General features: G+C 41.5%; 1 protein-coding gene across 1 annotated transcript in view; it reads right to left on the bottom strand.

The window, feature by feature from the left end:
* PACRG (parkin coregulated) overlaps nucleotides 1-16,062 on the bottom strand; it is a 514,653-nt gene that overhangs the window by 61,079 nt on the left and 437,512 nt on the right. The gene's annotated exons all lie outside the window — the stretch shown is intronic.

Here is a 16,062-nt window from a genome sequence, read left to right as displayed (position 1 = left end):
TGTGCAGGCTTCTCATTGTGGTGGCTTCTCTTGTTGCGGAGCATGGGCTCTAGGCATGAGGGCTTCAGTAGTTGCAGTGCATGGGCTTCTGTAGTTGCAGCACGCGGGCTCAGTAGTTGTGGCTCGTGGGCTCTAGAGTGCAGGTTCTGCAGCTGTGGTACATGGTGTTAGCTGTTCCACGGCATGTGGGATCTTCCTGGACAAGGGATTGAACCCATGTCCCCTGCATTGGCAGGTGGATTCTTAACCACTGTACCACCAGGGAAGTCCCAAGGAAGGCAATGTCTTAACCACTGGACTGCCAGGTAAGTCCCTCAAATTTTCTTGATCTCTAAGCATCTGTAGCTATCTTAGGATGAACAGACACGACCAGGTCCAGAACTTGGAGGAGACCACTGGGGTGGGATAGATGGTGATGAGGAACCCAGGGGGGAAGAGCTGAGGTTGTGGCCCACCATCCCACCTGCCCCTATGATGTGTGCACATAGATTGCAACTATCTATTCAGCCTTACAGATAAAAAGACCTATTTCTCTGGACAAACACAGAACGGGATTTGAGAGCTTGTTAAAAAAGACATAGCAGCCCCCAAGTGGACTCATCTATACTCAGCCCCAAATCAGCAAAACCAAGACTTAATACCTAACTAATTGCAGTTTCCACCTCTCGCAGGAATATAAACTTTAACCAGTCAATCTGAAATTACCTGGTCAGCACTAGTGAGGTAAGCTACCTGATAGACCCCCTCCATGCTCAACAGGAAGGTAACCTTGCCTGAAACAATCCACTGTTTGTTAGTAACTTCCTTTTCTCATCCCCTCTGCCTTTCATAAAAGCCTTTTGTTTCAGACAGCTCTTTAGAGGTTTTTTTTTCTTTCTTTTTTTTTTTAGCCGCTAGATGGGATGCTGCCTTAGTTATGAATTATTGAGTAAAGCCAAGAAGATCTTTAAAATTTACACCGTTGAATTTTGCATTTTAACATATTTGGTGGCAGTGGTGGGATCAGAAAGATACTGTTGATGGCTTTGGGACAAAAGAAACTCAGGCATGGTACCTGTAAATCTTTTTGAGTTCTCTTTCTCGCCATTTCTGAGGGCCATGGGTAAGTTCCTCTCGGTTCTGAGCTCCTGATATAATTGGGTTTCCAGTCCAGGGCAGGTCAGTTTGACCTAGTAGCCAGTTCCACTCAGAACCCAAGTTCCTAGCCCTTGGTTCAATCCACAATCCATTTGATTGGAAACCCCAGCCCTTGATTTAGCCCCCAGATTTGATGTTGGGAACTGCTGTTAGTTCAGTCTGCAGTTCCCTGTTGTGTTGAACCCCAGTCTGAAGTCCTCATTTGTTGAGATCTGCTGGTACAATCCTTTCTCTGGTCTCTAGTTCTATGGGAATTGCTGGTGGTGGGCACAGGACCTTCTCTCGGCCATTCCACAGTAACAGCTCTTTGGTTACTGCTGGTGCGCTAAGGTGCACATGAGGTAAAGGCTATTGCTGATGGCAATCTCAAAAGCCAAAAAAGTGCAAAAAATTGGTGGGCACAGATTAAGCACTTAAAAGCCATTAAAGCATTTACCACCTAACTCTAAGACTCTTATGTTAGGATAAGTTGGTCACAGAATGAGTTTGATTGGCACTAGGTAACCAGTCGACCTCAAGAAAAGTTCCATGCAATGAACTACTGTCAAACACTACACAATCCACAACTCAGCAGAAGGTTGAGGTACCAGTTTGGTTCCAAGAGACACAAAGACTTAGCTGAAAAAGAATGGGGTCCTTAACTCCAAAGAGTCAAGCGTGCCACCTTCTGGCATACCTGCTTATTTTATGGCTAAGAACTATGGTCTTGAAAGCTTTAATATCCACAAAAATGGAAAAATCTTACTTAAAAACAACCTAGAATTACAATGGCCATTATGGGGAACATTCCCATTAGACAAGGTTGTTCATTTAAAAGTGCACTGGAAAGCCAGGGTTCCTGAATTAAACAAACAGAATGGCATATACCTATTTTAATTGGTATGCAGAAGCTTTCAAAAGGCTTCTTCAAGACTCCAAAATAGCCTCATTGAAAAATTTGTTGCAAAAGGCGAATGAAAAATTAAAGGCTACTAAAACTTAAAGGACCTACCTAAAACAAAAGACAGTAAGAATGATATGACCCCTATTGCTTCTCTCTATCCCCCTTTACCTGAGTACTCACATTCTCTGAGTCCTCTGAACTGCCTTTCCACTCTGAAGAGACGATTACACAGTCCGCCTTCTAAAATAAAACCACCGGAGTTGCAGGAGATCCTCCTCAGGTATTTCACTCCTTGGTCAAAGACTGAACTAAGGGCCATAGTTAAAGAGTTTCCTAAACCCAAGGAGGGTTCCTGGAAGCTTTCAGAAGGATTTAAAATCATTATCCAGGGCTAGGACCCCAGGCTGCCAGTTCCTTATCAGCTTGTGCACAGGCTGGCAGAACACAGTGAAGTTCAAAATGGACACGGGCAGCATAATGGTGTGGCCCTTAGAATGATACCCAAGATCCTCAGTCTTCAACATGGTCCCCTCGTGGACCGGGGAAAGCTCACAAAATAGCAACTGACCTATTAAAAGCCATTCCTAGAATCTTCCCTGCCTGCCTATTATTCAAACACGCAGACAAAAGCAAGATGAATCTTGCAGACTTTAAAGCCCTGCCGGAAGCTCTCTTCCTACAGCATTTCAGGTTCCATACAACTTGCGCCTATCTATTCACCTTTACTCGGAACAATCAATATACACCTGTACAGTTGTGCCTCAAGGGTTCACTGAGGCCCCTTCTCATTTCTTCCAAGTGCTCCACCGAGATGCTAGTGCCCTCCAGTTCCCGGGAAATTGACCCTTTTACAATATGGAGATGATCTCTTGCTGTTCTCAGTTGCCAAAGAGGCATTCATAAAAGATTCCATTTATTTGCTGCACCAGTTAGCTGAAAAAGGACATAAAGTCTCTAAGGAAAAATTACAACGATCTCTAGACACTGTTCACTACCGAGGTCATAATCTAAGTAGGGAAGGTGTCTAGCTATCTCCAAAAGGAATTAAGCTGATCCAAGAACGTCCTAGGCCAACAAGGAAGCAACAGCTTCACGCCTTCCTAAGCCTGGCTGGTTATTGTAGACTATAGCTTCCTAATTTTTCTCTACTGTCTTCCCCTGTCTAAGAACTTGTAAAATTTCAGTCCCTGCACCCCTTCCTTGGGAAGATAAACATGAGGAGGCCTTTAGGGGACGGAAACAAGCATTGCAAGAACCACCTGCCCTGGGGCTACCTAAATCTTCAAAACCTTTCACCTTGTTTGTGCAGGAGAGAGATAACCAAGCCCAGGAAATCTCACACAAGAACGTGGTAAAAAGCATAAGCCTATTGCCTATTCTAGCGGGCAGCTTGATTCAGTAGCTCGTGCCTACACCAGCTGCCTCAAGGCTATAGCTGCAGCTGCAGAGTTAGTGGAAGCCTCAGTGGATTTGACCCTAGGAAATGACATTTATTTAAAAACTCCACATGCTGTCCAAAGTCTTCCTCATTCTGAATTGAGTCAACATTTCTCTGCAAACACACTTACCTCCCATGACATCCTTCCGCTTTCACCACCTAATTTGCATCTTTAACGTTGCAGTGTTCTTAATCTGCTACGTTCCCCGAGCTCTGCCTGAGGAAGATGAGCCCCGTGACTGTGAGGTAATAATGTCTCATTTTGTGACACCCCATCCTGACTTACAAGATAACTCTTTTACTACTACTGGTCTAATCTTGTTTGTTGATAGGTCATACTGTAGAAATGAAAAAGGGTGTTTCCATTTACTACCCACAGTTCATATATTTGTACCTTCATGTTCTTATGATTATCCAAATCAGATATAACCCCAATCACAAAAAGATCTCACCAGCAGCACCCATTTTTGGAAGGTATTTAGAACAACTGTCTCTTTCAGGCTAGGAGGTTTATCTCCAGAACATGCTGAAAATCTAATGGACCCTGGCTTGAACAGGCAAAGGCAACGATCCCTGTGAATAAATCCATTAATAGTACCTCCTTCGTGGGAGTGGAGTTTGTGCCAGTTCATCTCTGTGGTGGTTATCACTCTCTTTGGGCCTATGAATGCTTAGACAGCTGGTGTATAACCAGACAATGCCTCTTAGGTTATCTAACTGTGCCCTTAACTGTTCACAATGAACTAAAGATACCTCATTGACCTACTCCCTTGAATTTACATTGTTGATTTAGAAAGAGCCTACTAGAAGGCATTCATGATTCAGGATTTGCTTCCTTTGGCAGATCCCTACCTCCCTGGTAATGTAAATGAGAATGTGATCAAGGAACTTCTCCTTTATTCTTGAAAATATTGTAGAATCCATTCTAAGACAACAGCTGCTCAATGAAAATCCTTAGACTCTCCGGGCAAAGTTGTTCTTGATAGTAGGATAGCCCTTGTCTTTTAGCCGAGCAAGGAGGAGTCTTTGTGTGGCCAACACCGTCTGCTGCATCTGAGTTAATACTCCTGGGGAAGGTTGAAACTCAGTTCCATAAGATCACTGAGCAATGCACCTGGCTGAAAAGGACGACTCCTTTGAGGCAGTCTTTGCTTGACTTATTTGATTTGATTGACTTGGGTCTTGGGGACCATGGGTCTGGCGTGTGCTCCAGACACTGGGAATTACCCTGCTTATGGTCAGAGTAGTTCCTCTGGTGCACCGTATTCTCTCAAAGGCTTTTAATGCATGTTTGCAGCCACTAACCATCAAGGAAATGATCTCCCTAAGACTGGGACACCAGAAAGGAATGAAGAGAATTACCAACTAAAATATTGCAAGCCTGAAGTCGTGAACTGTGAATACCACAGAGATTCAACAAAAACCATCCTGACCCGTGAATATCACACTGAGCCTCAGGAGAATCTGGGAGAATCTGGGCAGAGTAACTGAGAGTTTACATTTTGATCACATCTCTCAGTTAGGCTGAGACTGATCAAAAGGGAGGATTGTTACAAAAGAAACAGGCCCCAGATGGAGTCACTTGTGCTAAGCCTCACGTCAGCGAACCAAGACTTAATACCTAACCTAACCGCATTTCTGCTTCTCCCGGGAACATAACCTTTAATCAGTCAGTCTGGAATTTTGCCTGGTCAGCACTGGTGAGGGAATCTGCCTGATAGGCTCCTTCCATCCTCCATAGGAAGGTGACCATGCCTGAAATAATCCACTTTTTGTTAGCAACCTTCTTTTCCTGTGCCCTTCTGCCTATAAAGGCTTTCATTTAGTACAGGTTTTCGGAGCTGCTTTCTAGCTAGATGGGACACTGTCCAATTTATAAATGGTTGACTAAAGCCAATAAGGTCTTTAAAATTTACTCAGTTGAATTTCATTTTTTAATAGCTTAAAAGTATAATTTAAAAGAAAAACACCTAAGAAGTTAATTGTGGGTACATACACCGCCTTGGGTATTACTGTGTAAGACAAGTGCATAGTCTACAAGAACACTCCCAAACTTTAACAGATTTTTACTGAAAGCCTATGTTTGTGCCAGGCACATGCAGATTCCCTTTCCCCGTGGAACTTAGGTCCTCACAGTGGCTGTGTGTGGCAGCGTCAGCTATCGCCAGCTGTGGAGCTGAATGAGACTTGGGTGTTAGGCACATTTGTTTAATAATAGGGCCTTGACTTCCAAACTCACAGGAGAACCAATGGCAGCAACCACTAATCCACTGTATAAACAACAGCTCCTGGACCACACGTCAGTACAGAGAAAAGTCGACCTCGGGTCAGAACCATAGCTGGTTTTCCTGGGTTAATTCATTTATTCAAACAAATATTGGCCTGTTATGAAAAAATAACCAAAACACCCCACTTAATCAAGTATGCACTGTATTGGTAGGGAAAAAGACAATTGTTTTCAGACTAAACTATCAGCAAAACAATGCTCATTTCAACTGTAATTTGCAATTCATGATTGAAGCCCATTAAATGTTAGTTTAGTCTGAACTCATTTGAACACAAAAGAAGTAATTCCCTGTAATGTTTAGAGACATCATCTTCTTCTGAAGTAAAATGAAAAAATTTCGCTTGCAGCCTGAAAACATTTCTTGCAATAAATGATACAACTCGGGAATCTGTTAAGTATTCTAAAGGTGCTGTGGCTTATCCATATTTAATTTTTCTACAGTTACTTTATTAACTGAATCCTCTGAGGCCAAAACATATTGGATGAACCATCCTAACTTTCCTTATTTGTAAATGTTTGCTAACTCATAGGAAAATTTGATACTCTACCACATCTCTGTTCTGTGTCTGAAGCTAAAAATACTGTCTCTGGTTTTTTATTAGAAGAGACATTTCATATAACTGAAGAAACATAATTGAGCCCTATAAATCAAGAGGAAAATGCTACAATGATTACAATCTACCAGTTACCAAGTGGTACTTTCCAAATGCATCTGAATTATACTGAGGAATGCATGGGAAAAAAAAAAAAGTTGCTCTATTAAATAATTTCCATGGGTTATATATACAACAAACAGTGATATTAATTACTAGAATAATTGTGCTGATATATCAGTTAGTGATCAGCTTTTAGTACAATTCATCAGATTGCACTAAAAATGCTGTAAGGAGAAGGAAGATGAAATTTTGACTCAGTAGTTCCCATAGGGCAGGAGAAAAGATCTGTGGCTGTGAGTGAACCTAATTTAATTTTTTGATTTTGATTCTACTTCTCTTGTTGCATGGATGAAAACAGCCGCACATTACAACTCAAAGATAAGTCAAAATCTTTTTTAGAGTTTTGGCTAACATAATTGGTTAAAAAAAAAAAACAACTCTTAAACTTGGATAAACCAATTTGGCAATAACATTGTTATTCCCAAGTCAGAATCTGCTCTCACATCTCCCCTTTACTCCCTTTCCTGCCAGGTTTATTCACAAATGGTTATGAATGTCAGAATCTGCTCTCACATCTCCCCTTTACTCCCTTTCCTGCCAGGTTTATTCACAAATGGTTATGAATGTCAGAGATTCCTGATGGGGGCTGAGCCTCACCTTAGGATCAAGGTTTTCTGCTCCTCTGTCCCCACCACCCCCATCTCTGGGTTTCTGTGTTGTCTCTAACTTCTACCCACACATTTACCCTGCTTCCCCATTCCTGACTGGTTGCTGGAATCCAATCCCTTACCTCACTCTAATTAAAAAAACATAAACACCCACCTTAACTCAGATTACTCTGCCACCCAGACCAACTTTATGGTGGTTTCTAGCTCTGTTCCCAGATCTGGCCAGTTCTGGGGATGATCCGCTGACTGCCCTGGCTTTCTAGCTGCTGGCTTGTCCCTCTTTGTGCCCGACCCAGCCCAACAATTCCTCTTCCCATGTCATGTCAGGCTGGGAGCCACATGAGGAAGGTGCCTGGAGCCTCGGATACATCATCCCCCTATGGTAGTGGCCAAATGATCATGGATAAACCGTACATTGTACACACCCACGCATTTTGTTGTTGTTGTTATTGTTAAAAGTTGGAATGATGATAAAATTAAAGACTTTTTTGTTTTGTATTCTAACGTATAATACTTTCTGGTTTCCTTCATGTGAAAATCTAGTAAAGGCTTGAGAAGATACAGTGAGATTGTATCAAAAATATAACTGTCCAGTTGGATATTTTATTGATTTCCCCCCAATAAGAACATATAAATTTAAAGGAAACTATTAAATTTCAACACTAGCTCTGTCATCCCTTTTCTCTTTTGATTGAGTTAATGAAATATACATGGTATGGTAAAATCTTTTCAATGACTAGAAAACATGCTTAAAAATATTAAACATCAATTTCCTATGTAATTTCCATTAAGAATTGAAGGAAGATTGGCAGACAAATATATCAAAGACTTTCTAAGTTGCCTTTCAGGAGCAATTAGAGAACATTAAAAAGTAATCTAACTTTTTCTTTTGTAAAATTTCAAACAGATGTCATGAGAGATCTTTCTGGAACACAAATACTTACATGAAAAAGGAACAACTGGAGAAGACCCAACTTAAAAACTATGAAGAAAACTTGTGCTAGTACCAGTTTATCTAAGGGAAGTAACTTGCTCAAAGTCACTCAGCCGGTAGGGGCTGAGCTGGGGTCTGGGAGCAGGACTGTTGGTTGGCACCCTGAGCCCTTTGCTCTGCACCTCCCAGGTGGCACCACCCACCAGGAGTGCCCGGAAGGAGTTGTTGGATAAATGAACAAAGGGCTCTAGGCTGTACATCTAAAAAGGTCAGAACTTGTGAGTGCCTAAAATCAAAGTAGGAGCAAAAATGAGAAAAAGAGGTGTTTAGGATTATTAATCAGAATCAAACTGAGAATACAGACCAAAGAGGGCAGGTTAGGAGCAATATTACAGTGATGAAGTGGAGCCAAATGGGGGGGGCAGGATCACAGATGATCTAACAAGCACGTCACGGGACAGAGAAGCAGTGGATTCTGTCAGAAAGGCAACCCCGGCCTCAATGGTCACCCCCAATCTCATCCTGCCTTTACTTATAGACCCCAAATTCAATTCCAAAAGTAGCATTGCATATTTAATTTATGGATTTTATGGAAGACTTCACAAGGAGGGTGGTAGAGTGCTTGTAGCTTAAAGAGCCAAAGTTTTCCTAAATTTCTGAAAATATCTGTGCTCTTAAAAAAAATTTCCTCTTCCCATCACAGCTTCCTTTTCCCTTGAGTATCTCCATTAACACACCTCCTCCCTCACGCAAATCTTTTTCTAGTGATTCCTCCTTGCAGGCAGCTCTCTCCAATCCTCCTCATCAGTGTCCTACCTGCGAAACAAAAGCCTAGCCAAAGCCCTTAATTTAGCCAACTTGGAACCACCATTGTCTCACAAGTGTGTGTGTTTATGTGTGTGGGTGGCTGTGAGTGTGAGTGTAAAAATGAGAGAGAGTGATGACCATTGGACTGTCTGCATTTCATCTTGTAATGGTAAGAAGGATAAAGAATTGATGCGAGAGACATTTAATTTTAGCAGGTTAAAGAAGCAAGGTGTCCAACTAGAGCTTCTCAGCCATAATTCTGACAGAGATCATTCTTACACACGTGATTCTGGGGAGATGTTAGTGAACGAACACTGAGGTATAGATCTTGGGGTCCTCTTATGAAGGTAGTCCTTGAAACCAAGAGAGCAGGCAAGTGCCTTAAGAAGATTATAATAAAAGAGGAAGACTTATTCCAGCAGGCAGTAAGTATCTGTTGAATGCCAACAGAATGCACAGCTGTATACCAGTCAGACCCTTAGAACATCTTGACAGAACTTCCTTTAGGTGAAGGCTAGAAAAATAATATCTTGCATCTCAACCATTATTTTATTTGGTCATTGCAGCAACCCAGATAGAAGATATTATTAGCCTCATTTTATAGATGAGGAAAATATTTTTTAAAAATAGTGCCTTATTTAAAGTAATTTATCTAGATGATGAGATTTGGATCTGACATTTGAAAAGCTTTCTTTCAACTCTTTTAATAAACATGTATTTACCACATGCTATGTGCTCATCACTAGGCCATTTGTTGGGGATACAGACACAAACACCACCTCTTGATGTCACATCAAAAGTGATGTTGAAGTATGAGATGAGTTAATTGACATATGAAGGACAAAGAAGAAAGACTGGTAGAGACACAGAAGAGACAACATTTTGGGGGACCTTTTTACACGAGAGATGTTTTGCAAAGTCTACCTATTCTATAATACTGAGAAAAACTCAGATTAGAGTCAATTGAACTCAAAGAAGAGTTATTCAAAGTATAAGAATGGAGACTGTGAAAATCCTTGATGATGTGGGCGTTGCAGGTGTTTCCTCTCTGCTCTGAGTCCACCAGCAGTCGACTGGCTACCGTGCCCAGCGGTATATGCTGGGATGAAAAGGCTTCTTCAGACCCGAATGACAGCAGAAAAAATCCATGTCCAATCACTTCTCCCTTCATTATGCCAGCGCTTTACAAAGATTTCCTCTCACATAAACTAGATCCAAATTCTGTTCTGCCCTGGTGTTTGAATTCTTCCCCCCAAATGCGATATTGTTGTAAGTGATAGAGCCAATCAAGCTAGCACCAATGCAAGAGGTGAGTTTTGCATTCTGGAATCAATTGAATTTAGTTACTTACTCTTTTACATAAAACTCACCTGTCGAAACATTTTCCTAAACGAATACCTAGTTTTGTATGACGTATACTTGGAATAAAAAAGGACACAGTGGAGAGTCTGTTTCATTTAAAATACAATACATTCAAAATACAATACATTCTTTTTTTTTTTGGCTGCTCCGCACGACTTGTGGGATTTTAGTTCCCTGACCAGGGATCGAACCCGGGCCCTTGGCAGTGAGCGTGCAGGATGTTAACCACTGGGCCACCAGGGAATTCTCACAATACATTCTTAAATAGTAAGAATGTGAACATTTTGGTCACAAATTCAACTGTGGAATAAAATTAATTCTGGTGTTAGTTTACACAGTTTTCTTGTTCAGTTAACCAGAAAGGAAATATAATAATACAATTGCAATCTTACATAAAATGTTTGGGAAGACCACCTTCCACAGCTGTGCTTAACACATCTCCTGTATTTAAGTGATCAGTGAAAGGCCCAAGGGATTATAGCAGCATATAAAATGCACGTATTTTGTGGCAGGAATAAATAACACTCGAAAATATAAGTAAAGCACCTTCTCATCGATGTCAAAGAGGACAATGGTAGTTGGCAACTATGGTCTTTTCCCAATGACTTGACTTAGAATACCACGCAAAACATGAAGGAATAACCTGTTAAATTAAATAGTATGAGCAATTTTGTGACAGAAGTTCTACAAAGAAAGAGCTTTCAAGGGAAAATAGGTTATAAAGTGATTAATTTGTGACCTTACATTAATGTAATTTATGGCGCTTCAATTTCTTTTCACAGGAAGTATCTTCTGAGAACAGAAATGTGGCTTTACAGACAGTAACTGGGGTGATGAAGAGACCACTCCAACTTACTTTGTCTTAAAAGAACATTATTACTTTTTGAATAATGTTACTGTTGGCCTTACATTCATTCTCAACAAAAGTTGAGCATTTTTGTTTAACTCAAGCAAAAGAAAAAAGGAACTAAAGTTAGAATTTTCTCCCTATTTAATACATTTAGTCAAATTAGCTACATTGGTAGAAAATGTTTCTACAGAAAATACTAAGACAGAAATCCATTTATATAAGATGGTAGCTATCAAAAAAATAAAACTACTATAAGCCAGGATACATGGAATCTCAATATGTATAGTTTTATGAAACAACCATGTGACCAAACATTACAGCGTCAGACTAAAGAGATGAAAGCTAACTCCTCCCCAAGCAAAAACCCACCAATCAACGGAACAAACACACATCATATATCTAAGGTTGATGAAATTCATCATGCTGACTCATTAGAGGAAATGTCTACACATTATCGTATCCCCAAACCCTTTGATCTACAAGCCACCAGCCATTCAATACCCCCTCAAAGACAGCTGGCAAATACTCGGCATAGGTTTGCATACTCTCACTACCCGCACAGTCGCTAAAGTAGACATTTTCAATTGATCATGACCCTTCATTCACTTGAGTCGGGGGGAGCAAAGACTCAGAATCTTGTGTAACATAGCCATCCTACCAATCAATCCAAGTTAGAAAGTGACATGAATTTCGTTTGCATCCATGGAAGACTACATCTTCTTCAACCAGTCAGTAGACAAATATTTATGGAGTGCACATGAAACACCTATGCTTGGGAATACGTAGAAGAGATTCACCTTACTTACTTCCACCACAAAGATTAATTGCCAAAAGGGGAGGGAAGCTAGAAAAGCATAAACGTACATAACTAAATCACAATGACCAATAACTAAGAGTCTGTGGAAGAAGGTGAGCTCAAGATGGCGCCAGAAGGAACAAAGAAGGGCAGCGATGTTTAGGAAACCCAGCTGGAGGTAAAACTACACTGTGGTGTGAAGAGAAACGGACGTGCTTTGGTAGATGGCAGGGTAGCAAGGGTTCCACTTCGACATTATTAAGCACTGACATTTGCAAGGTACTCTGGGTGGTATATTCCATCATAGTTCCGAAGTATCTTTTAGCCATTATTGCCCTGATATAGGCAGAATTACAGATATTTGTAGATAAGTAAGTGCTTGAGATTAGTTCTATAACAAGTGACCTTTGGGAAAACAGAAAGTTTGCAGGTTTTCCTAAAGCCTCTCCTTTATAAGCAATATTTGACATTAATAAAATACCAAACCAGACTATAAGCTGGCTTGCCAAGGGCCAAATTTAAAAAGGAAACTGTACACTTGAAGGATCTCCTTGGAGGATAGGAAGGAAATTCTGAAAACTTAAAACCAAATTTCTATAATATAGATACTAAAACCTCATGAAACTGAGAACATTTTCCAGAGAGAAATATGTAAGAGGAAGTGAACAATATTTCTGATAATTTCTCTTAGGCTCGGGTAAGCAGTTGAATTTTAGGCACGCCATTTCCTGGCTGGTTTCCGGATACTGACACAGAGGACAAACGGCAGGCGATGAAAATAAGGAAACCCCTTCTCAAAGAAGAAGCATCTTGAGGAATTTGGCAGTAGATATTTCATACTATAGAAGTCAAAGAGAATCATACCCTTGAGGCATACATTTTCTAATCACAAAAACTACCCCCTCCTACTCATATGATATTTTATGGCTATAAAGTATCTTCATGGAGGGCAGCAATGTACAATGGGGAAATTAGGAATTTATTTTAATTGAGCCTCCGTCTCCAGTAGGTTATACAAGGCTTTATTAATGGAACATACTCTTATATGCTTCAAGATTATCATTAGAATATAACCTGTAAAAGAGAAAATATAGGTCTTGGATATATTACAGAGCAACGGGAAATATAGTACTTCTAAAATGCTCAGACCATGCCACAGACATCCATTCCACCCTCTTAACTCCTGTTAAGATGGACGAGGTGAACGCCTCCTCACCTCAGGCAAAGTCTTCCATTCTGGACTTCCAGCCATGCCTTCGCGTCTCCTCAGGGGCGGCATCCAACAGACTATTTCCTTTCTCTTTTGCATATTCAGTTTCGTGGCACTTTAATCTTTTTTCATTTTAACATGGTCATGTCTTTTCATTTTAAGACAAGCAACAAGTGTCTCCCTATACCCAAAACTTTACCACGATTTGGCACCACTGTATCTCCTTCACAAGCTAGTTTTTTGAAAGAGTTGCCTTCGCTTGTTCTCTTCCTAAACTCACTTATTTTTCTACACATTGTATTCTGGCTTCTGGTCTTCCTCGCTATGAAAACTGCTTTCCCCAAGAGCAAGAATTGTTGCTCACTTCAATGGACATTTTTCAGTCTTTAGTTTGCCTGTAAGAGAAAATTTTGACTATCCCCTCTTTCTTTAAACGCATTCTTCTTTTGGCTTCCATAAAGCAAACTCTCCTACACCTCTGGCTGTGTCTTCCTGGTCTCCTTTGAGCTCTCTGTCCCTTAAACATTGGTGTCACTCAGGACTGAACCCTAGACTTCACTTCTCTCCTCACTCACTGCTTTCTATGGACCATCTCCTCCATTAATGACTCCACTCATCCTCTACAACCCAAGATCTTTAAATCTATTATTTCCTACCAGGCATGAACAGAATTGAGTTCCAGACCCAAATGTCCAATTATTTACGGAACATTTCCATTTGGATGGCCCCCAGATGGTAAAATCTTCATGAATGAAAATGCAACTTATTATTTCTCTCTCTCCTATAAACTTGCTTCTCATCCCATGTTTGCCATTTCAGAATTTTGTTTTCATCTTCAACCCATTCCTCTCTCTCACACACAATTCTTTTCTATTAAGATGTGTACTTTATATTTCTTAAATATTTTTCAAAGATTTCCAAGTCTCTCTATCTCCCCTGTCACTAAGGTGTTGCAGCCCCTGCTGTCTCTTATTTGGAATGCTGTGTCTGGCCTCCTTAATGGTCTCTCCAACTATCCTAATCCCTTGTCAGCTCTATATTAAAAACTTTCCATTTTTCTTGAACTCATTTTGTATTTTCTCACACGATGAAACACAGGGTAGTTATTTCATTGACATAGCATGCAAAAGTCATTTAACCTACTCAAAGTAATTTAGAAAATAAGGTATCTGAAGTTCAAAGCTATTCTAATTTCTCTCTCTTTAAATTAATGTTTAGGTAAACTGTAAAATGCCTCTTCTAGTCCTTCTTCTCCTGGATTCCTTCTCCATTTTCCCATTTTGATTGGCAGGCATACTCTTTGTTTCAGTTTATCAATCAGTCCATCCATTCACCATCCATCCATTCATCCATCCACCTCCAGCTTTGTCTCTAAATTATTTAAGTCTCCTAAGAAGCATGTATAAACACAGCAAGTAGGTGAGGACATCAAGGATAGGGATAGTAGCAAGCTACTTCTATCATGAGTCAGTCAAGATCAAAATTTGTGAGGACATATAATGATATTGATGTGAAAAAAGTACCAGAGAATACCTTCATGGTGGACTGAAAGCCCTGCTGATAGTGCTGTATAGGTAACATCACTGCACATCCTAAAAGTTTAGCAGGAAAATGCTTCTGAAGTCCCAATTTCATTTCTGAGACCATCTCTTCCCATGAGACATCCTTTGCTGCCCTGGCTGGACTGTATGAGCAGGGATGCCTCAGCTGCATCCCCACAGGGATGGGACCCTGCTGCTGCGGGCAGGGTTTCAGCTGGAAGAACAGATCAGGAGAGGCTAAGGGCCGGTGTAGAGGTGGAGACTTTTGGAGGCGAGGTGGAGGGGCCAGCTGTGCAGGGCTCAGGGCCTCTAGACGGGAGGAAAGCTCCTGAAGGGAAAACTTCATTAACTTGGTCTGTTCCCAAGTCTTACTGGGCTGTTTTCCTGCCCTGGCACCTCTGGGCAATTGTCTGTCTCTTCCTACTGCCAGATTTTCCTGACCAGGCTTCCTCATCTCTCTGGTCCCTGGGAAACAACTCATTTTCCTTACTGAACCTTTAGGAAACGCATAGCTTTCAAGCATTTAAGTGTGTGCTTCCAGAAACAATGCGAGGGACCCAGAACCTCTCCTTCTGTGCCCTTATTCCTCTGCTGTTCATTCCCCCATCCTTCCCACCTTGTTCCTTCCTGATTTTGTTCCTTTTGTCCCTCCTTCCCCTTTTGCTCCCATTTTCCTTCCCTTCTTGCCGCCAAGGGGGACCAGAGGTGGGCTTTCCCTGTACCCACAGGCTGTAGCCAAGAGCCACTACAGCAGAAGAATGCTCAGCTGGGGACCTGGGGCCCCTTGTCAGACAGCAGAGGAGTCCTGGAGCTGCAGCCCCAGCGGACAATCACACCCAGGGCAGGGGACACTCCTCTACTCTAGAAACGTGACTCTCGTCTTCTTCCCTTATGTTTCCTCCTCGTCGTAAATTTTCTTGAAATGAACATAACCGCATCGGCCTACGCTTAGTCACCAACCTTGGGGCACGCCCTTTGCATGGGTCTGTGATGTTAGTCGAATGCTGCCTCAATTAGTAGGGGTTGGCTGTGAGAGCAGAGCAGGCGTGACTGAGTCTGGGCAAGTAAGTGTCCTGCTTCAAGAAGTCTACAAAGTAGAAAGTTTATTTCATTTGTTCCAAATAATTATCTATCCATTTCAATGTATACTGCAGAGGAAAAGTCTGCATATGCAGTATTACATAACACCCGCTTTATGCCAACTCCAACCGAGTGAAGCGAGGCTTTGCTCTCAGGAAGAACGGGGTGCTCAGCATCCTTAGGCTGGGCTACGGCCAGTCTTGCAGCCAGTGGTCTAGGGAGGCTCTTGCATGTATAAGGTCCTAGCTCAGAGAGGGAGAATAGGTTTTATCCTGCGGCCAACTTTGACAATTGTCAAATGATTCTGAAACGATCCCAGTTCATGGTAAGGGGCTATGACTGGCGAACGGTATCTGCCAAGGGTATGGGGGGACACGACAATGTGTTAGAGAACCAGGGGGTCATCTTGCCCC

This window comes from Kogia breviceps, chromosome 13, assembly GCF_026419965.1.
Source record: "Kogia breviceps isolate mKogBre1 chromosome 13, mKogBre1 haplotype 1, whole genome shotgun sequence".
Lineage (NCBI taxonomy): Eukaryota > Metazoa > Chordata > Mammalia > Artiodactyla > Physeteridae > Kogia > Kogia breviceps.
Note: the sequence above shows the minus strand (reverse complement) of the source record. Positions and strands in the feature narration are given on the sequence as shown.